This window comes from Liolophura sinensis, chromosome 11 (assembly GCF_032854445.1).
Source record: "Liolophura sinensis isolate JHLJ2023 chromosome 11, CUHK_Ljap_v2, whole genome shotgun sequence".
NCBI classification, from domain to species: Eukaryota; Metazoa; Mollusca; class Polyplacophora; order Chitonida; family Chitonidae; genus Liolophura; species Liolophura sinensis.
This window is the reverse complement of record NC_088305.1, coordinates 32,425,298-32,448,015: the sequence shown is the minus strand read 5'-3', so window position 1 is coordinate 32,448,015 and position 22,718 is coordinate 32,425,298.

Sequence of the window (22,718 nt, the reverse complement as noted above, 5' to 3'; positions counted from 1 at the left end):
ACAGTAAATAATCGTACTAAAACAATACAGAATAGAGAATAAGCATCGACAGTGCTTAGTCCACCAGCACTGATTTATGCAGCCATAGGTGTACATTATAAACAGCTATATATACAGCTACATTCAAATATATCTTCCTCGACTTAATGGATGTAAGATGAAGGTCTTACACAGCGGGCTATTGACATTCGGCTTTTTGTTTCGGTATTTAGTTGACTGTTCACTGATTACAGGACATAATGTTATTTGTTCCGTTGTTAACACATGGTATTTACATAAAATGATATGTTGAATATAAGATATAGTTTTCGAATTTGATACTGAAATGTTAAAAGCTTCAAAATCACTTAGGGTTTTCACCTTTCAGCTCAAATACTTAATACTGTTTCGGATTGTTAACATATTCCTACACTTCAAAAGCATAATGACAAAAAAATGGAACATAGAATTGACTGTGTAGGACCTTTTCCTGATCAAATGTGGAAGCAAGAGTTCGAAATGTCCGTTATGCAACAGCTATCGTGTAGATACAGATTCTTTCCCCAATAAAACCACACAATATTCAATTCTGTCTCGTTATTTGTCGCGTCTGGAAAAATGTTGAAGGATTTTACGGCTTAGTCCATGCATATCTTAAATAATTCTTTAATGTACCTTGACCATCGAACATAGGATTTGGGATGGAAAATTATTGTCATGTGTAGGGTAGATGGGACTCGATATACAATCAGCGAGAGGGTCGTACCATTGGAAAGCCTAGCTTAGCCTGTAATCCAAAGTTGATCTTAGATAATCGGCTTGCATTGAGTGACCGGATCAAGTGGTCAAGCCTGGTCTTAGTGTGCTGACCCCCTACATCACGGGGAGGCCACACGTCCCACGAGACTAGGAGCTGCCTTTCTATGTAGGTTAATATGTAGTCATATGAACTGATTAATTTCCCTTACGATGTAGCCGTCAAAATGTCTTTGGCATTAATTCTGAAATGTTTGTCCACCAGGGTATACTTATACAATCGATCCGACCGTCAGGACAGCGCATTTGCATATCATATCACGCAGTTCCAGCGACTTGAAATGTCCCAAGGGAAGCTGGGATATCTGATTCTGGCATCCCAAGGTCAGCTGACCGGGTCACGTGGCTGGCAGTATCAGGGCTATAATCTCGTAACCTCTCGCGAAGAAGTCACTGTCCTGGTGACCTTCTGGACCTATGCGCATGGTACGCTGTATCCGGCCAGTCAGGGGACGATGTGCCTGGTGTGGATTATCTTACTTCACGATCTCATGATGTCCCAACAGGGCTCCATTAAGATCCATGACTAACACCCCCACCCCCGGCCTCATTCTCCTCTGATAGCCTACTGACCGTCCGATCACACAACACCGTTATTAATTAATAACCTTCGCAAGAACAAACATAATATACGTTAGAAAATCACAAAAACAAGATTTTATTTTTCGATGGGACAACTGGCGGATAGGATTGCAGATTATTTGGAAACTGACTTATTAAGTGTTATTAACATTAATTTAAACATTAGATTTTTTATCATTTAAACGACGTTAAATGTCAAGTTATCAAAGAATATCTACAAACGACATGGCTTTTTTTGCGATAGTGCTTTGCTGAAAACCCGTTTTCTTGGAATGAGAGATGAAGTAGATAAATTGATCTCCGGCCCACCATAAATGGTAGGCTGACGAATGCCCTCCGAACGTCAAGAAATCCAGCTGGAATGGTATGGATTATGGTACTTAGATATCATCCCATTTGGGCACTTCGGCTTTGATTCCACATCGCCGCTGTTGAGGGAGACCATATATAGCGTCAGCCCCCGAATGTTTGGCAGAATAATAAAACATCGTTACCGTGAAGAAACTATTTCTGCTATAACCGCACGCTTTAGCAAGAATCCTACGTGTTAAAGCATGCCAAAGTATATCATTGGCTGTTTATACATAAATTATGTGTTTATCAAACTTTGCTCGTTGTAACAACGTATAGATCACTAGTTTTATTACACAGCATTGTTTATTGGTCACGAAATTTGCCCATGTTGCTTTTAACACGTGATTTGAAACTAATACGTGTGACACATAGAAGGAAACGTGTTGTAGCGAAATTGGTCAATTTTTTTTTAGCTAAGAAATGTTTTCTGCTAAATTGAATACAATTGCAATCGATGCTTTTGTACTTTATATTTTTGTAATCGATGCTTATGTAATATATATTTTTGTAATTGATGCTTTTGCACTTTATACTTTTGTAATTCATGCTTCTGTACTTTATATGTTTGTAGTCCATGCTTTTGTACTTTATACTTTTCGATGGCAGCCTCACAGAGTGATTAACATATATTCTTTGAAACTGTATCAGTTCGCGTTTATGTGATTCGTTTGACGTTCGACGAATGACAATCACTTGGACGGGATGTTTTACAAAAAACTAATCCCTCCGGAGAGCATCTCTCGGGTAATAAAGTCGGCCTTATACATCCAATTACAGGCCGGGTGACGTGTACCCAGCCTCGGATGAAATTTGTACTCGGAACTAGTGCATGTACATGAACTAGTGCGTGTTTGGTTAGGCTCTCAGTTTCGTATCTCCCAACACAGGTTCACACAGTAATCATGATTTCCACATATTTTTTGCTGGTTTCCACCAAGTGTCACGATGTTCGAAACGTTCACTTTTCTTCAGGATCAAAATAACGATGTAAACCCCAAGTGCCTTCAGAGCCTGCCGGTCAAACACCAAACAAAGTGATCTTTGTACTTTGATAAGTATACTAATTTAGCGCACACTAAGAGCTCTTGCTGGCCAGTCTTAATGAACAAAGACCGAAGCTCCCAATTATGCTTTCCAGTGCAAAATTCACGAAAGGCGGTTCGGTCAAATTGGTTGCAGGTCAATTCTGTGGGCTTACCAATCCTGTTCTACTGCTATCTACTACCTCTCTTGTACCGTTGACATCATAATGGTATTGGCTGAAACGCAAGTGCGTTCGCTTTCTATTCTGGATAACTTTTCCGTCTCAATGGTGACTTCAAGCTGAATTGACCAGAGTTCAGTTTCTTACAAATGGATGGGTAATTCCTTACCATTTTGCCCATTTTCGTTTTCAAATACATGAATGAATGAGTGAATGAATGGGTGCTTATGGCAATCATTCGTCAATATGTCAACCATATCGTGGCGACAACGACATAATGAATAGACTAGAGGGATTATAGGCATCAACAACTTTAGGAGAGAAAGGTTTCCCATTGTAAAATATGACTGAATGTGGCGTTATGGCTAGTGCATGTGGCACGGAGTTTCTATTCCCAACACCACGACCATTCCGATATTTCTACCGCGGTTTACTGTCTGAAAGTTTCGTGATATGACCGAAATGATGTGACCGAAATGATGTATTCACATCAATAGATTAACACATCGAGTTTTTACCGGCGCACTAAAGGTGATGAGAAGTTGTCGTGATTACGTCATTGTGAGAAAATACTGACGAGTATGAGGAAGGTGAACTTCCGGTCTGACGCAAATTTTGATCGCTTTCGTCAAATATCCTAGCTAATAATGGCCAAGGTGGTCACGCGGGTGTCTTGAGAACGTGGCTAGACTTTTGTACGGCGCAGAAGGTGGCATGGTTAATTGATGGCTTTGATTAAGGGGAGTTAAGCACCAGTCATAAAGCGTCATGTCGTGAATTATCCAGTACACACATAGTTATTACATTGGAAGGGAAGCGCTGCGGGTAATGTGCTAAGACTCAAGCCTTTACCAGTAACGCGCTTCCTTAGAACCGACCATGCCCAGGACGAACATTAAATTATAAAAATAACAGTGATACAATCAGGAGGGTATTGTGAGAGCCATTTAATTTGCTCAAGGAAGAGAAATCTAATGGGATGCTTTGTTTTTTGAGATTTTAGAAACTGATCGCATTAACAAAGCCAGTTTATGACAGCGAATTCTTGAATCAGAAATCTAATAAAAATATGATTAAATCTCAAAGGAAACGTTTAAGGACATAAGGATCTTTAACATTCATGTTTTTTTCACTAAGTTGTACGGACATAAAATCTGGGATGTGTTCCGTAAGTTTGCTGTACTGGAGTAATCTAAAGTAATTACCGTTTAGACCTAGTTAGTTTGGCAGAAGTAAAATTCAAATGTAAACAGAAAATATTAAATATACGCTGAAAGACATGTCGAATATACTATTTGTTAAGTCCTCGTATTACAAACGCCAGCGGGTCAGGGTTGTAAAGAGAACCCTTCCCTAACTTACGGGTGAGCTATCAGCTGATAGATGGATGCTATGCCTGTATTGACTCTTACTTCAAATAACAATATTCGCTGAAGTCTATACATTTGCCTGATTGAAATCATGTCTGTGTTACTGAGTGGATGAAAGCGCTTCGTCTTCAAAGTGACACGCGAGAAAAAATGTAAAGTCAAATCTCGTTAATTGCTTTCAGCGATCTTGGAAAGTTACTTTGCTTTGCACAGTGCGTGGCCATGTTAGTTCGAATTGTTTGAATGTACTTAGTTTGCATCTTTAGTGAGTTAGTACGATCATTAGTACTTTACATGAAACCCTAGTGGTGTAAACATATGAGATGGCGGAATTGCGTCAATGATTATATAATTCAATAAAGCCTGGCTCCGAAATGTTAAAGTGCTGTCTTGCTTCGACTCTCAAACATTTGGACAGTGAGATTACATCTTTGAATCCCGGTCTCGTTGTGTCGGCTGTGACTTTAATTCATAAGATTTGTCGTGTACTTCACGATCACCGCTTTCATCCATCCATAAACCTGACTAAGTTAAACAGGTACTGCACTAACTCAAACCAAATAAAGAAATAAGCTGAGGAAATTGGTGATTGACTGGTTTCTTCCCTCGTTTCTTCTCTAGGTCAGGAAACTAGACCGCCGTCGTTTAGTTAAAAAAATAATCCAAAAAAAAGAAAAAAAGAGAAAAAGAAAACAAATAGTTCGTTATACACCAATCAAGATAAATTACTATTTTAGATGTCACATGCATGGATTCGTGCTTGTATTTTAAGGTAATTTATAAGGCATGATTTAATTTTCATGTCTAGTTCCTTTGCACACTCTATTTTAACGCCACAAATTATTGGTATGGTCTTGAAAAAAGTTGGGTTGGTGTGAAAACCTTTACAATAACTAACGTTTTAGAATTTTCTCCAAAGCAATAACAAAAATGAAAAAAAATCCGGAAATGTAACATTACGACTGCTGATTAAAATTAAGAAATTGATGACAAATGAAATTAGGTCTTTATTGCGGAGTGAATAGTATCTCAGCCCACAGACTAGCACGGTACTTGTGTTCGACCTATACCGTATAACACCTAATTCATGTGTCAATCAATACAAACACAGCGGCACCAGAGTTTTATTACTGCTGATGTTCTTTATACATGAAAATGTGATTTTAAAACATCATGAATCAATTTAATCATTGTCTACAAGTTATCAAGCTGGTTTCTGGCATGTGTACTTTTCTGCTCGGAAGGTTTCACGCCTGAGGTGTGGGAAGTAACCTTTTGGTGGATCAGAACTACACAATAGCGTCACCTGTTGGGATTAGATGAACAGGACAAAGGGAAGTAATCCGGCTTGTGTCGTAACCCACGTTACGTAAACCGGCTGTGTTATCTCATATCGCAGGCTTCTGCGTATCAGTTAGACGTGTTTTCTTAACTGCGAATGTCATCTCCCTGTCAGTAGATTCAAACCTATATCACGCACTTGAAAGTAACGTTCTGTGATTTGGTGTACAATGAAAATCAATTTACGGTTTCATCGGATGAGATAAAAAATCTTATTGGATATGATTTATAGACGTGTCAGATCAGATATGTAGATATTTTATGTAAAATGTATAAGCACGTCATATTTCGAGTTTGTCAACTATCAAACTTGTTCATTGTGACGTATAGACACGTAGGATATTTTATTTGTTTATTGTCATGTATAGACATGTCCGCCATTTAAGTTGTTGATTGTGATGTATCGACATTTCTGATATTTAACTTGTTCATTGTGATGTATAGACATGTCGGACATTTAATTTGTCCATTTGTGATGTATAGACATATCGGACATTTAACTTTTCATTTGTTATGTATAGACATGTCCGCCATTTAAGTTGTTGATTGTGATGTATAGACATGTCGGTTATTTAACTTGCTCATTGTCATGTGTAGACATGTCGGACATTTAACATGTTCATTGTGATGTATAGACATATCGGACATTTTACTTGTTCAAGGTGATGTATAGACATGTCAGACATTTAATTTGTTCATTGTGACTTATAAACACGTCAGACATTTAACTTTTTCTTTGTGGGCTATAGACATGTCGGCTATCAAACTCGTTCCTTGTGATGCACAGATATGTCAGACATTTAAGTTGTTCATTGTGATGTATAGACATGTCGGACATTTAACTTGTTCAGTGAGACGTATAGACATGTCTGACATCAAATTTGTTGACTGACATATAGACATGTCGGATATTTAACTTGCTAATGTGATATATGTCGGCCATCAAACTTGTTCAGTGTCTTGTATAGATATGTCTGACATTTAATTTGTTCATTGTGACGTACAGTCATGTCAGACATTTCACTTTTTCAGTATGATGTATAGACATGTCGAACATTTAACTTGTTCGTTGTGATGTATAGATATACCGGACATTTAACCTGCACAATGTGATATGAAGACATGTCGGATATTTAACTTGTTCAGTGTGGCGTATAGACATGTCGGACATCAAACTTGTTTAATGTGGTGATGTATAAACAAGTCGGAAGAAAAACTTTTTTCCATATGATACAGAAGTAAGTCAGATGGCACTTTGGATATGTGATTCTTTGTGATGCAAAGTCAACACAGACATCACGCTTTAGGTTATAGCCTGATCATGTCGTATGTGATACTCACTTCAGCTGTATGTCATGTGTCCATCAAATGTGTTGACATATCGTACGTATCGGAGGGGAAATGTTTCACGACCTTACATCTACGTTGGAGCAGTTTATTACAATGAGCCCTATCAATGTAACACCGTCTGTCAGGTATATCCCCTGCCTGCTCCATTCGTGAATAACTCATTGAACGAAAGTTGTGACGTGGATAACGGCAAACCAAAAAGCCACCAAGCTTGACTAGTCTCTAGTTGTAGCTGCTCATGCTTTTACCAGACCTCCATTACTAGGTGTATCGTCTTTCATTAGGAAATATAAAACCGTTTGGATGGCTCTTATCGTCATTACTGTGACGCCATCGCCATTTAAAAAAACAAAAAACATTAAATTGTAATAATTCTTCATGTCTTTACAAATCACATGTTGAATTGAAGTATTGAGCAGTCTGTCTGTTAGGTCGAAGGATGTTGCTTAGTGAGTTATTGACCAAATTATGTATTGCCTGCTTAGTGAGTATATGACCAGGTTATGTATTGCCTGCTTTGGTCAGAAAATTTGTTGATCTCTCAACTCACGCCGCTCGTAGAGATTTCGTGGTAATGAGCAGTCATTTTGCTTGCAGGGCCCTTGTAAGTTCGCTAGTCCTTTATCACCATAACGTGGAAATTTGCAGGTCGCATTTGGACAGCCCAACAGTAACCCGCCACAGGTTTATGCTGTTTAATCCGGTTTCTTCCACCCATAAAACTAGTCGGCTTTGGTATGCAAAGGGACATTCTTGACCTCTTTCTAATCAATCAATCAATCAATCAATCAATCAATCAATCAACCAATCAATCACCTCTAAAAGCTTCACTATGAGGATAAAGACATGACCTTGTTGTCCGGTCCAAGATTGACATAAATGGGGAACTGCTATAAGCCTCTTGCAGTCCCCTGACAGTTTTGTGGGAGTACACCGTGGTACATATCACTAGGTGTCCCTCTTTCGCTGCCTGCTGATATTTCTCAAGCTTTTCTTCAAGCACCACAGGGGTGTTTTGAGGCTGAACTCTTTTGCTGGGAAAGGTAAAATAGCCTTACTTTTGTCCAAAATGTTAGGCAACTTTTCTTGACATTAATTTACTGCTCACCTGTCTCGCAGTGTTCTGGAGGCACACATGAGGAACGTCTTTCCTTCAGGAATTTACTAAATGTATGTTCACAAAAACTGTGATCCTCAATTGTGCCCATAGTTCGTCTGCTCCAAATAATGTTTGTCAATTCTTTTTCAGAGGACCATGTTACAGTAGGTATAAGTGAAAAATATCTGCCTAAGATTTCTGACAGGTCTCACGGTACAGTGGGAATTGTTTTTACCTGTGTGACCTGGGAACTCTCCTATGGTAGAAGGTACTATGTGGTATACACTACATGAGACCAAGAAAGTGCGCATGCGCAAGCCACATATCCATTCAGCTATACATAACATAGACACCTGATAAAACTATTAACACGTGTGTCAATGCGTGATAATTGGTGAAAGAAAGCGAGCATTTGTGGTATATGTAACCTATGGCGTGTCGATAGACAGAACATTTCCATGAGCACCCCGAAGCATGTGCGCAATATTGGAACGCTGTAATGACAGTTTGCATATATATGTGCTTGTAGGAGATGTCGTCCTGAGATACTGTCGTTCCGGTCGCCAGATATGAGCGCACTAGAGATCGAGTTCTCCGTCTACGTAACTGGAGAAGATAAACAACACTGAAGCAAAACAGAGTAGCCAATATGTTACAAAAGATGAGAGTAACTGTCTAACAGCGCTCTGGGATCCAGAGATGACAGCCAGTTGAGGAAGAAATTCTGCACTGCTAAGCACAGTGTTTTTCTTCTTCAGAAAGCCCAGGCTTACATAGCTGTGTTGTGATCATAGATGATCATATTAACTCTTCCAACCACGTGGTCCAAACTGCGCACACGAGCGGGCAGTAAGCCTGTGTAATCGCCACTCCGCACGCAGCAAGGGCTTCACATTGATCTCGCTCCACCCAGATCGCGGAGTCGCGTGCCGAAGGCGTGGGCCACCGGTTTACCGAGGGCCGTTTTTCAGCTGTTCTCTTCATTCATAATTATTTATGTTTAATGAAACTCTAATGTGCGATGCGATGAGCTGACAAACAAACATTTGCAACCAAATGATTAGACTTATGGGTAAAGTTTGACTGACTGAGATTAGCGAAACTTTCTTCGGTGCCAGTAGTATAAATATTACAGACCACTGCATAGACAGTAAAACCAGACCAACGACGACAGTGTGATAGCTGGCAAATGGTCATACGTCACCGGTGAAATTCAGCCTCTTATCCATTTGCCTCAGTTACATGAGAATTTATTTTAATTGTCCATGTATATGCTTAAATACTAGCAACCGGCAACACCATGACTCAAGTCCAGCTATTATCGACATAAAACTTAGTACGTCACGTGCGAATGCTCGTGGGTTTCCTCCCACCATAGTGCTGGTTGCCGTCATATAAGCGAAACATTCATGAGTGTAAAACACCAATCCAATAAATAAATAAATAAATAAATCTAACTGACTACATGGATATGTGATTCTAACTGCACGATTTAGCAATGCCTGGTTGAAAGGGACGTGCGATTCTACAACAGGAAAAAGTGGGACGATATTTAGCAGTACGCTGTGAGACATCAAACCAAGAGGCACCTTAGGCAGCCAACGTGTTCCTCTCTCGCATTATGACGCTAACGGTTGATCTGTTATTTTTGTTAAATCATTTCTCGTTAGTTTATATTCTTCCGGTTTCGTGTTCCCGATTTTAATTAATCAGTCGAGACAGAACCGTGGCAATTAGTCTGTATCAAAGACCTATCTCAGAGTTGTAAAAAAAACTGACGAAGTACTATTTGTGATCTGACAATGAGTTGGAAGAACTCGCCAACGTGAACATATCCGAGGTTTTCACATGTACAATGTACAAGCTTGTGTACCAGTTTACCCTGACATCACGTAATTCTGTTAAAAAAGAACAGTCCTCAAATTCTTATTTTACGTCCTTGGACAATGCCAGGACAATGTTTCACCATTCTAGGTCGATAGTGGATAAAAACCAATCGCCCAGGTGAATTTCATTTGATAACCTAATTTGTGTTATTTTAAAAAAAATTCATTAAATGCAAGATTTGAATCGTGTGAAACTGTTGTGTAAATGATAATTAAGTTATCCACTGTTTATATTCGTGTAGTGTGGAAATTTGTTGGCTTTGATTCCATTCACCTGCATGCACCGTGATGTGGTACGCGATATGGTACGTGATGTGATACGGAATGTGGTACGCGATATGGTATGTCATGTGATACGTGATGTGGTACGTGATACTAGACTTTAACCATCCACCCAGATATTTATTTAGGCATAATTCATCAACCACCTACGCAGACCGATTTAGAAAGGTTTCTTTTCAAATAATGTCTTAATAATTGGATGCCATTGTGCTGATGCTATCTTCAGAGATCGAATTTTCCCATGGTACATGAAATAAATGAAGAAAAAAGTTCCTGGCAGAATTAAGAAAAAAGTGGATGTTTAATTTGTTTCTTTCGACCAGTTTGTTTTCACGTCTCTGTTGTTCTTGTGAGGCTGAAGGTGCATGGCTTTGATTGGATGATGAATAGCAGGGGGTGTGGCCACAGCAATTGCCAGAGGCAAAGTAAACAGAAGTTGCCAAAGTTTCCATAACTCTTTTGTTTGTATATCAGTGGTGTAGGGGAACTGTTGTTGAGCTGTAAAGTGAAGGCTGCGATGCTGTGATGGAGCGATCGTCTGAGTGATGGATAGACTGCTTACTGGCTGAACGAGTATTTACCTCCTCTTGACGGCAGGCGAGGGTGACATAGCCTCTAACCCCATGTGACACCCACCGCAAATAACCACGTGATTAATTCGCGCTTTTTCTCGCAATTATCCACTAATTGCCTCACGCAAAACCATGTCATGTGGCTAATTATTCGTGATGTATTGAGCCTGTTGTAATTTGACTCAACTGAGAATTATACCGTTTTATTGCTACGGCCCACCAAGCCGACCTGGACCCGGGAAAATGCCATTATTTTCCCCTGTTGTAAAAGCCGACAGGTAGATTGTCATAGGAGGTTATATAAAACCCACCATAAATCACCTCGGTTTGGACACGTTAAGAAATTACACCTTAATGAATGATTGTAATTATTTCCGCGTCTGACACCTCAGGGCGCCTTTATGCAAATAGGACTCATAGTAGACGTCAGGCGTAGTTTAAACACACAACACATGCGCAGAGCTCATCAGGACGTTGGTACTCTATGGCTTTCACTGAGGGCTGAGTTAACTCCAGAACAGGAAGATAAAGTGTCGGCACTATGTATATTGTTTATTGCTTGACTGCTACTTTCGTATAATTCTGCATTCATGGCAGCCTCATTGAAAAGTGTCCAATGCTTCTCTTTTTTCTTATTTTATTTACTTAGTTCTTTAGTGTTTTGTGTTGAACGTTGTTTTGGGCGTTCCTCTCCTTTTTGAATCCGTCCAGATTCCTTAGTTCTTCGGTTATAAAATTCTGTAACAAATCTGGAGGAGGTAGGGCGGGCTTTTTTCACCTGTTGCTGAAACGGAATTTGTCAAACTGAACATGTCAAAATGGACTTGGTTGTGACCACTGTCAATCATCGGATAAACCGCAAACTTAATCATCATAATGTGATTCTGACAGAATGCCAAGTCAGTGGTTACATTTATTGAAATTGTGTCACCGGTGTAGGCTCATGTGCTCGGGCCTTTTCCAGTGTACATCGGCCTCTGTCCGCGTCCTCAGGGCTCGTCAAGTGTTCATCCCCTTTTGTTCGTGTGTTCAGGGCTTCTCCAGTGTACATCGGCTTTTGCTTTTTGTGATCAGGGTTTTGCCAATCTGGTCTCGCTATTTTTGTTCGTCTAACTTTATTCATCTTTTGACACATTCTAGTGGAACAGTCAGAGAATTTCGCTCTTTGAACGTATATGGGAGGTTGAGCCTTTTCTCCTTATTAACGACAAACCTTCACGCACAAAAACGCTCAAAAGCTTGACGAAAGTGTCTTATCTGACGAATGGGATCATACCATTCTACTGGATCTCTTCACCATTCCTCTCTTTGAATGGCCAATGGCATTTGTTTTTCAGCTAGGTTTTATCATTTTACTGCATGGCAATATGCCACTGGTTTTATCTGAATTTCTACATTAGTTTCCTGTTCTTCACATCTTCACACCACCGGCGCACTACAATAATTATGTCCTAAGAAGAGCAGAGATGAACAAATCATTATGTTCTACATGGTGTATCTACATGCCCCCTCTAGATGTCGGTTGCAATGCGCTTTGGGATCAACTTCGCAAAATCATTTTTCCACAAAACAACAAACATTCAGCATGTTGCACTTTGCAGGAGAACTTCCCGGAAGTTCCAAAACGTTTAATGTGTTTGTTTGCATTCTTTGGCCACTGCAGTCTTCAAGCTTTCTATGCATCTTCTTTCAACGTTTCCATGAGAATAATGTAAGCTTTATGTGAGCAACTCAGAGACATTTCCGGATGGTAGCTCAGAAATCTTGGTGTAGGCTGACGCAATGTTCCATCTAAGAAAACAGACCCATTGCCAATCTTAATCCAACTGTTTAACTATGATAAGGAAATAAACGTCAAAGAAACATTCGTATACCAGCCGTCAACCAACATCAACGTCCAGTGTCAATAATCGCCAGGCCAACTGCCAAAACAGCGTTCAAAAAAACCCACCAAAGAACTAAGAAAGTGTATGAAGAATGAAATTAAAACACAGAAGCAGTCAAATAAAGCCTGCAGAAATCATTTCGCTGCAAACATTTAGCAATTGCTTGGACCACCTCACAGTCTTAGGTGTATAAGTCTAGAGTCAAACCTACCGTCTAGAAACACACAATGTGAGAAATGTCATCACAATATATGGACAGTGTACGGTAGGATAATGCTACGATTTAATATAACCATTAGCGGGCGCATTTCTAGAACGCCAAAGCAACTGTGAAGATTACTTCTGAAATATAACCTGTACTTACAAGCCCTGTAAAAATGTAAGGAAAACAGCCCTCTTTACAAAGATTACTATAACTCAAGGTCGGTATTACAGTATAGAGAACCCGTAGGTCAGTATTACAGTACAGAGAACCCGTAGGTCAGTATTACAGTATAGAGAACCCGTAGGTCAGTATTACAGTATAGAGAACCCGTAGGTTAGCATTACAGTATAGAGAACCCGTGCATCAGTATTACAGTACAGAGAACCCGTAGGTCAGTATTACAGTATAGAGAACCCGTGCATCAGTATTGCAGTATAGAGAACCCGTACGTCAGTATTACAGTATAGAGAATCCGCACGTAAGTATACGGAGAATGCGTAGCCATGGTGCTAGGAGATGTGTTATTTGCTACCATTTATGCATTTACAAGTACAGTTAGAATACAACCCTAACTGAGGCCGTATTTCATCGGGTTACCACTGGCCAGCTATCTTACTCTCGTCGCTGCTCTGATTTTTCTGTCTGTGCTGTATGTCTTAATTATACGTCAGTATTACAGTTTAGAGAATTCGTACGTCATTATTACAACATGGAGAATCCATACGTCAGTATTACATAATAGAAAATCGGTACGTCAGTATTACAATCTAGACAATCCGCACGTCAGTATTGCAGTATAGAGAATCCATACGTCATTATTACAATATACAGAATCCCTACGTCATTATTACAGTATAGAGAATCCATACGTCAGTATTACAATATAGAGAATCCGGAAATCAGTATTACAATGTAGACAATTCGTACGTCAGTATTACAGTATAGAGAATCTGGTGACTTAATCAAGTAAATTACCAATATAGGGTTATTAAAGTTTAGTTACCACATGGTCCTAAAGTCGAAGACATATTGTAATGTAAATTATACTCGATCATGGATTGTGGAAAATAACCTCACAACTCTAAAAGGTCATTTTCGAGTTGGGGAGACATATGCAGTCAGCCTGGTTTAAAGCAAGATTTTGCCACCATATATTATTCCTACAAAAAGGGAATCACAAAGTATTTCTCCCTACTGTATTCAGTTCACAGTTAAATTTTTTTTGTATTAGGCTATAGATGATAATTGGACCCATGAGTATTTTTTATTCTTTTTTGTAACAAATCGGTAAATAAAGCATGAACACGTTCAACTCTTTACTTCGTTAAAAGCGGTTGGTAATTGTTAGAACGTCTGTTGAAAATAAAATATTTACAACAAAATAAGGCCAGATTTACTTCATGACAATCTTAGCTTGATGAGTGGCAACGTACATTGCCACTCATGGTAATGGATTCGAGCCAACATTACACCATTTAATCACTGAGACAATGGACCTCTTGATTAACGTTTAGCTTGTGATAAATGACAATAGGCAGAAATAACAAAAAAACACGAAAAGGTATAAAATAACAATAGGCAGAAATAACAAGAAAATATGAAAAGGTGAAAAGGCAGAAATAACAACAAAACATTAGAAGGTGAAAACTGACAAAAGGGAGAAATGAGAAGACTGCTTGGAATGGAGAAAATAACAAGAAGTCTTTGAAAGGTGTAAAATGACACAATTCCGTGTTTTATAACAGAAACTCGGTGTATGACGATATTTATTCGTGCTAATAATACAACGACAGAGTGGCAAAATCTAAATTTAAGCTTTGCTGGCCACATCTACAACCTGACAACCCTGTCCCAAAATTTAACGTTTTGACTTTAGAACTGCTTTTAGAGGCATATTCCTGGCTGTTTATGACAGGAGGAACTGACTGTTGTTATTCTCGGACACGTCTGAGTATAAAGACACGAGAGAAATACGTCTGTGTAATTTTGTAAGATATTGGCAGTGCGTGAAGACTTATGACTGTTATAATTCGTGTGTCTCCCTAAAACAAATATTGTGCAGCTTTGAGAAAGGTTTTTAATGTATTAACATTTGTTTGTTACTGAACTTACAGTGTATTTATTTGCTTTCAGCCGTATGCTCAAGAATATTTTACTTATACGGCGACCGCCTGTATTATGGTGGAAGGAAACCGGGCAGATTTCGTATGACAAGACAAAAATTTAATGAATCTAATACACCAAAATGTCTGCTGTAATGTGCCCAGAGATTGCGCTATCGACAATCTAGTAAGAGCTAAACTGTTTATTGACAGCCTATTGAATATACTGGCAAATGTACTGACGAGAGCAAAATCAGCTGCGCAGATGTATTCTAATATTACTAGGCACTATTCCTGTCTAGGAAAGGCAGTAAACTACACTCTTTACCACGGTGCTCGCCTACAAAACAGCCTGCTTCGCCACAGTTACATTAGGTCCCGGAATCCCGGAACCACCAATTTATAGCCGCCATGCTGTCCTTACTGTAACATTTGTGAGAACGCTATAGAGAAATCGGAAACTTTACCCGAGGTGATAAGTTTAGGAAAACGTGCACCTCATGCCCCGTCTGTCCGTCTGTCTGTCTGTTTGTCTGTCTGCCGATTTCTATGAAACTTACCATACACCTTGTCTATCATTTGAAGTTATGCATGCTTAAGTTTATTGACAATCGGGTAATTACTTTCATCATTACGTTCATTTGAGACTTTACGTAACAGTGCTTTCCATGTATTCAAATTTTGTCCATGCATCTCCTCCCAAACCACTGCGCGGATTTTGATGACACTTGTCATACACTTAACCATCAACTGATGACACTTGTCATACACTTAACCATCAACTGATGACACTTGTCATACACTTAACCATCAACTGATGACACTTTTCATACACTTAACCATCAACTGATGACACTTGTCATACACTTAACCATCAACTGATGACACTTGTCATACACTTAACCATCAACTGATGGCACTTGTCATACACTTAACCATCAACTGAACTTGTGCATGCTGAAATTTAATGTCAATCGAGTTCCAATTTGGGACTTTGCCTAAGAGTGCCTTTCCATGGATTTAGATTTTGCTTTTCGGCATAGTGCTTTTCCATGCATTCGGATTTGTCCTTGCATCTCTTCCTGAAGAACTAAACTTGTTTCAAGAACCCTAGCATACATCTTCCCTATAATCGAATCTTGTGCAGGGTTAAGTATTTTCATAATTACTCCCGATCAGGCGCTTAGTCAAATAATGGATTTTCATGTACACTGTATAGTCTCATCTGATTGCTACATTTATCCCGACAGGCCGAATGTACCCGTAGTGCAATTAATGACAGCAGGAATGTCCCACGGAAAAATCTACATCAAGTCCTACGATTTCCTTCAAGGTTTTCTTGGTTTTCTTTCTTATGTTGGGGGATGGAAGGGGGTATTTCGGGCATCCAGCTGATTGTTTTTTCACTCTGACCAGTGCTCACCCAAAAAAGGTTAATATTGCTTACCGGGAACAGTTTCTGAGCAGTATTTACACAAACATGTTCATCGTGTTTCACTCAGGGAAGTAACGTGACATAATGTGTTAACGTTGTTCCACAACAGGCTGTATTTACACACTTGAGTGTTCCCTTCATTGGTTTTTTACCTGAGACTTACAGACCCACGTTTGCGAAATATTCTCCTGACGTTGTCGGAATTATGTCCGTATCATTCCCACAAAACCATTGCCATTAAACGCGCATTGCTGCACATTACCGTGGCTATCGTTTACATGATCTTGATGGTGCGTCCAAATGCCCGTTATAAATCAGTGATGCAATTGGCCCATTGAGCAGACTGTGTTTCTAATGAATACCAATAGGAAATGTTATCAGTTGCCATTAGCCCGATCAGGCAGGATTTAAGCCGTCATCTCGTATAAATACGACAACCACACATTTAATCCGCTTTCAATATGCTCTCAGCACGTCTCCGCCTGATTTCGTAACTCTAATGAAATTGCATTGTTACATGTGAAAGGATTGTACGTTATCTGTCCATGTTGGGCAAGGCGGATTTCAGCTGAATATTGAATGAGGGCTCGTCTCTTAGCCTCACCTTAGGAACACCATATCACCACGTTATTCTTGAAACAAGGGCTGCGCAATGGCTTGGGTGCATGGCTAACGGCATTGGCGTATTTACTGAATAGTTATTTCAGGGGAAACAAAATAAATTACAGCGTAAGAAGTGTCTTTGATGATTAATATTTAATTATTTTTCCTGGCTAAATAAGAGCAGAAGCATTTTCATGTTTTTGTGATGTTCTAATAAATCAGGCTGTCATGTTATAAATGACCCTCAGGGCGGCCCAAGACCTCACAATCTCTACTTCGTCTTAAGAAAACATTGTTCTATCAAAAACGCGCTGACACGTTCCTTTTACTAAACATTCAAATACATGTAATACCAGGGAACGCTTTTGACCGTTTCACAAATGTAAGGCTCTTCTAATATTTGTGAAGCATAATAAATATGCAAATACATGATGACAGCAAAGTAGCCTCCCTTTGTTACTTGACGTCCTCAAACCGCAAGATGGGGTAAATCCGTGGAAAATAATCAGATATACTATCGTGTTAATTTATGATCACATCTGAATGAGAACGATACGAAGAGTTGTTTATATGTTAGACTGCTATTAAGTTAGTGGAGCTGAACGTGACTCAGTGGTAAGGTACACGACCTCCGGACGCTGACACACCAGGCGTGGGTTCAGTTCCTGGTCTTGGACGCCACGTAGCGTGATAGCCTTACTTAGCAAGGAATCACGCGTTTTAATCGGTCCACAGCCTAAGCGGAGGACAGCCTTGAGTAAAGTTCTGCCATGACATTTTCTCAAACCAATAATCCCAGTATTCCACGGAGGCGAATCAAACTGACTTCGACCCTTTGTCACCAAAAAAACACAAGGGAACAAAAAAAAACTCATTGTTGTTGTGACAGTTGTCACTGGGCTGGCGATTCCAGTACTGCCAATATTCTATGATTATTTTCCTGGTTCGGAAAGAATACATGCCTTTTGCATCTCAGGGAGTTATTTTACATTTTAATCCTCATAATTGTTACAACAACAACTTAAAGACTGAGACATTTTATGTAGTTACCGTTTGAGGTAATTCAGAATCTTAACCACTCTGTTTAATTGTTCGGACATGTTCTAAGGATGACAGATTAAGGACGTCCACACTGACAGGACAGGGGTGAAAACCGACATCTTTCTTTTAGATAACGACATTCTGCTATTTGAAGATATAAGGCAAGGTTAAATCTCTGGTCACACGACATCCAAACCAAATGATCGATGGATGGTTATTCTTAAACTGTGAAGCTAATTTTAATCACCTGCTGATCCGTAGAGGGTATTCATTCCATTGTTGTTAATTGAATGTGGGAGGAGACTTCAATAGCCGTTATCCTTTCCTAGTGACCTTCCGTCCTAGAGTCGTGCCGGATCGCCTGCCACTCGTCATTAATCGACAAGTTCCGTAAACATCACGTGAATTTGGCGAATAGAGTTTAATTCTCATAATGACCCTGGCCATCTAGAAGCTCCTGTGGACCAGATACAGCCCGTCAATCCCCGACTTGACCCGAGTAACACTGCATTAACTACATAGGAACAAATGTCAATCGCGGGGGGAGTTCAATCTCAGACTGAATCATTGAAAGTTCCTCAAAATAAGATGTTAGTTGGATCATCCAATGCAATGATTGAGAGACGACAACAAGATGGAGCATCACGCCGGCTTACGTAAATTCACCGTTATGACTGACCCAGAAAAAGGAACACAAAAAAACCTGAATCGTTATGTCTTATCCAAAAGAAAACCAAACACTGGAATCGTTATGACTGACCCAGACAAACTAGCACTAAACACCTGAATCGTTATGTCTGATTCAAACAAAGGAGCACTAAACACCTGAATCGTTATGTCTGACCCAGACAAAGGAACACTAAACACCAGAATCGTTATGACTGACCCAGACAAGGGAGCACTAAACACCTGAATCGTTATGACTGATTCAGGCAAAGGAGCACTAAACACCTGAATCGTTATGTCTGACCCAGACAAAGGAACAGTAAACACCGGAATCGTTATGTGTAACCTGTCAAAGGAACACTGAAAATTTGAATCGTTATGCCCTATCCAAAGGAACACTAAACACTGGAATCGTTATGACTGACCCAGACAAAGGAACACTAAACACCTGAATCGTTATGTCTGACCTATACAAAAGAACACTATACACCACAATCGCTATGACTAACCCAGACAAAGGAACACTGAACATCTGGATTGTTATGGCTGACCCAGACAAAGGAACACTAAGCACCGGAATCGTTATGATTGACTCAGACAAAGGAACACCAAGCACCGGAATCGTTATGATTGACCCAGACAAAGGAACACTAAGCACCGGAATCGTTATGTCTGACCCAGACAAAGGAACACTCAAGACCTGAATAGTTATGTCTGATCAGTCAAATGAACACTGAACACCTGAATCGTTATGACTGACCCATACAAAGGAACACTGAACACCTAAATCGTTATGTCTGACCAGACAAAGAAACACTGAGCACCTGCACACATACAAAGCAACGCTGGGCAGCTGAATACTAACACAGATCGTCATGTCTGACCCAGACAAAGAAACACCGAACATCGGAATCGTTATGTCTGATCCATACAAAGCAACACTTAACACCGGAATCGATATGTCTGACCAGACAAAGAAACACTGAACACCAGAATCGTTATGTCTCATCCAAAGGAACTCTAAACACTGGAATCGTTATGACTGACCCAGATAAAGGCACACTAAACACCTGAATGGTTATGTCTGACGCAGACAAAAAAACACTGAACACGTGAATCATTGTGTCTGACCCAGAAAAAGAAACACTGAACACCTGAATCGTTATGTCTGACCAGACAAGCAAACACTGAGCACCTGAATCGTTATGTCTGACCCAGACAAAGGAACACTGAACACCTGAATCGTTATGTCTCATCCAAAGGAACTCTAAACACTGGAATCGTTATGACTGACCCAGATAAAGGCACACTAAACACCTGAATGGTTATGTCTCACCCAGACAAAGGAACACTAAACACTGCAATCGCTATGTCAGACCCATACATAGGAACACTGAACAACTGAATCGTTATATGTGATCAGTCAAAGGAACACTGAACACCTGAATCGTTATGTGTGACCAGTCAAATAAACACTAAACACCGGAATCGTTATGCCCTATCCAAAGGAACACTAAACACTGGTATCGTTAGGTCTGACTCAGCCAAAGGAACACTAAACACTTAAATTGTTAGGTCTGACCCAGACAAAAAAACACTGAACACCTAAATCGTTATGTCTCATCCAAAGGAATTCAAATCTTTATGACTGACCCAGATAAAGGAACACTAAACACTTGAATTGTTAGGTCTGACCCAGACATAGGCACATTAAACACCTGAATCGTTATTTCTGACCAAGAAAAAGGGAACACTAAGCACCGGAATCGTAATGTCTGACCCATACAAAGGAACGCTGAATGACTGAATCGTTATGCCCCATCCAAAGGAACTCTAAGCACTGGAATTGTTATGACTGACCCAGACAAAGAAACACTAAACACCTAAATCGTTATGTCTGACCCAGACAAAGGAACATTAAACACCTCAATCGCTATGACTGACCCAGACAAAGGAACACTAAACACGTGAATTGTTATGAATGACCCAGACAAAGGAATACTAAACGCCTGGATTGTTATGACTGACCCAGACAAAGGAACACCAAGCACCGGAATCGTTATAATTGACCCAGAGAAAGGAACACTAAGCACCGAAATCGTTATGTCTGACCCATACAAAGAAACACTTAACACCTGAATCGTTATGTCTGACCCATACGAAGGAACAGTAAACACCTGAGCCGCTACATCTGACCAGAGAAGGAAACACTGAACACCTGAATCGTTATGTCTGACCAGACAAAGAAACACTGAACACCGGAATCGATCTGTCTGACCAGACAAAGAAACACTGAACACCGGACTCGTTATGTCTGACCCATACAAAGGAACACTGAACACCTGAATCGTTGTATCTGACCAGACAAAGAAACACTGAACACTTGAATAGTTATGTCTTACCCAGACAAAGAAACACTAAACACCTGAATCGTTATATCTGACCCAGACAAAGGAACTCTAAACAATGGAATCGTTATGACTGCCCAAACAAAGGAACACTAAACACTGAACACCTGAATCGTTATGTCTGACCCATACAAAAAAACACTAAACACTTGAATCTTTTTGTCTGACCCATACAAAGGAACACTAAGCACCGGAATCGTTATGACTGACCCAGACAAAGAAACACTGAACACCTGAATCGTTATGTCTGGCGCAGACAAAGAAACACTAAAAACCGCAATCACTATGACTGACCCAGACAAACTAGCACTAAACACCTGAATTGGTACGTCTGAGCCAGACAAAGGAATACTAAATACCTGAATGGTTATGACTGACCCAGACAAAGAAACACTGAACACCTGAATCGTTATGTCTGACCCAGACAAAGAAACACTAAACACCTGAATCGTTATGTCTGACCCAGACAAAGAAACACTGAACACCTGAATCGTTATGTCTGACCCAGACAAAGAAACACTAAACACCTGAATCGTTATGTCTGACCCATACAAAGAAACACTGATCACCTGAATACTAACACAGATCGTTATGTCTGACCCAGACAAAGAAACACTGAACACCTGAATCGCTGTGTCTGACCAGACAATGGAACACTAAACACCTGAGTACTAACACAGACATTATGTAGGGATAGTTTATTATGCCGTCCAAGATTTAGCCACTGCTTGCTCTTGCCACTAGTCTGACCTAAATTTGGCCAAGGATCAAAGCGAAGGTTTTATAAGCCGAATTTGAAGTTGGACTGAGGGAATGCTCTTGAAAGCAAAACACAAAAATATTTGATCGTGTGACTGCAATCAACTTTGTGGATACAAGGGGCACTCTAAAAGTGAGTGCTTTATTGTTTCTTTATTTTGCCTATAATCACAAGTATCACATGATTTTCGTGGATTTTATGAAGATATGTATTGGTTGGAATTATTCTATGTAAAGGCTTATACTGGAAGACTTTCAGTTTTATATAAAGAGAACAGTGGAATATTCAAAAAGCGAAAAGCGGCAATGGAAATATCCCGCCAATCTGTATTTCTTATCGTGAGTACATTTTTCTAGTTTTGACATTTTTGTTCTGTAATTTTCTCCGTGTTAAAGATTTCAAAGAAAACCCTGGCTCCTGTTTTTCTCTAACCAGGATTTGAAATGAAAAAGGGAATGCTGGTCTCAACTGATCAACATCTTTGATGGTGCCCGTATCCTGGTATCATTCGATGTGTATGCTTGCTAATAGTTTATTGTAGTCCAAAAAGGTGCCCTTTACGTTATATTTCTGCTTAAAATCTGTAAATCATATAAACTGCCCTGCTGAATTTATTAGATCTCTTACAAAGCGGACATTACTGCCATACCATTGTTTTATAAGAATGTTGGGTATTTAAAATGCGAATTATACCATATGTGCTCATCCAAACATTTTGAGGGTAACGTGTGTTTTATTTTTTGTTGAAATTCTCCCCATACCTTTAAAGTATCTCGC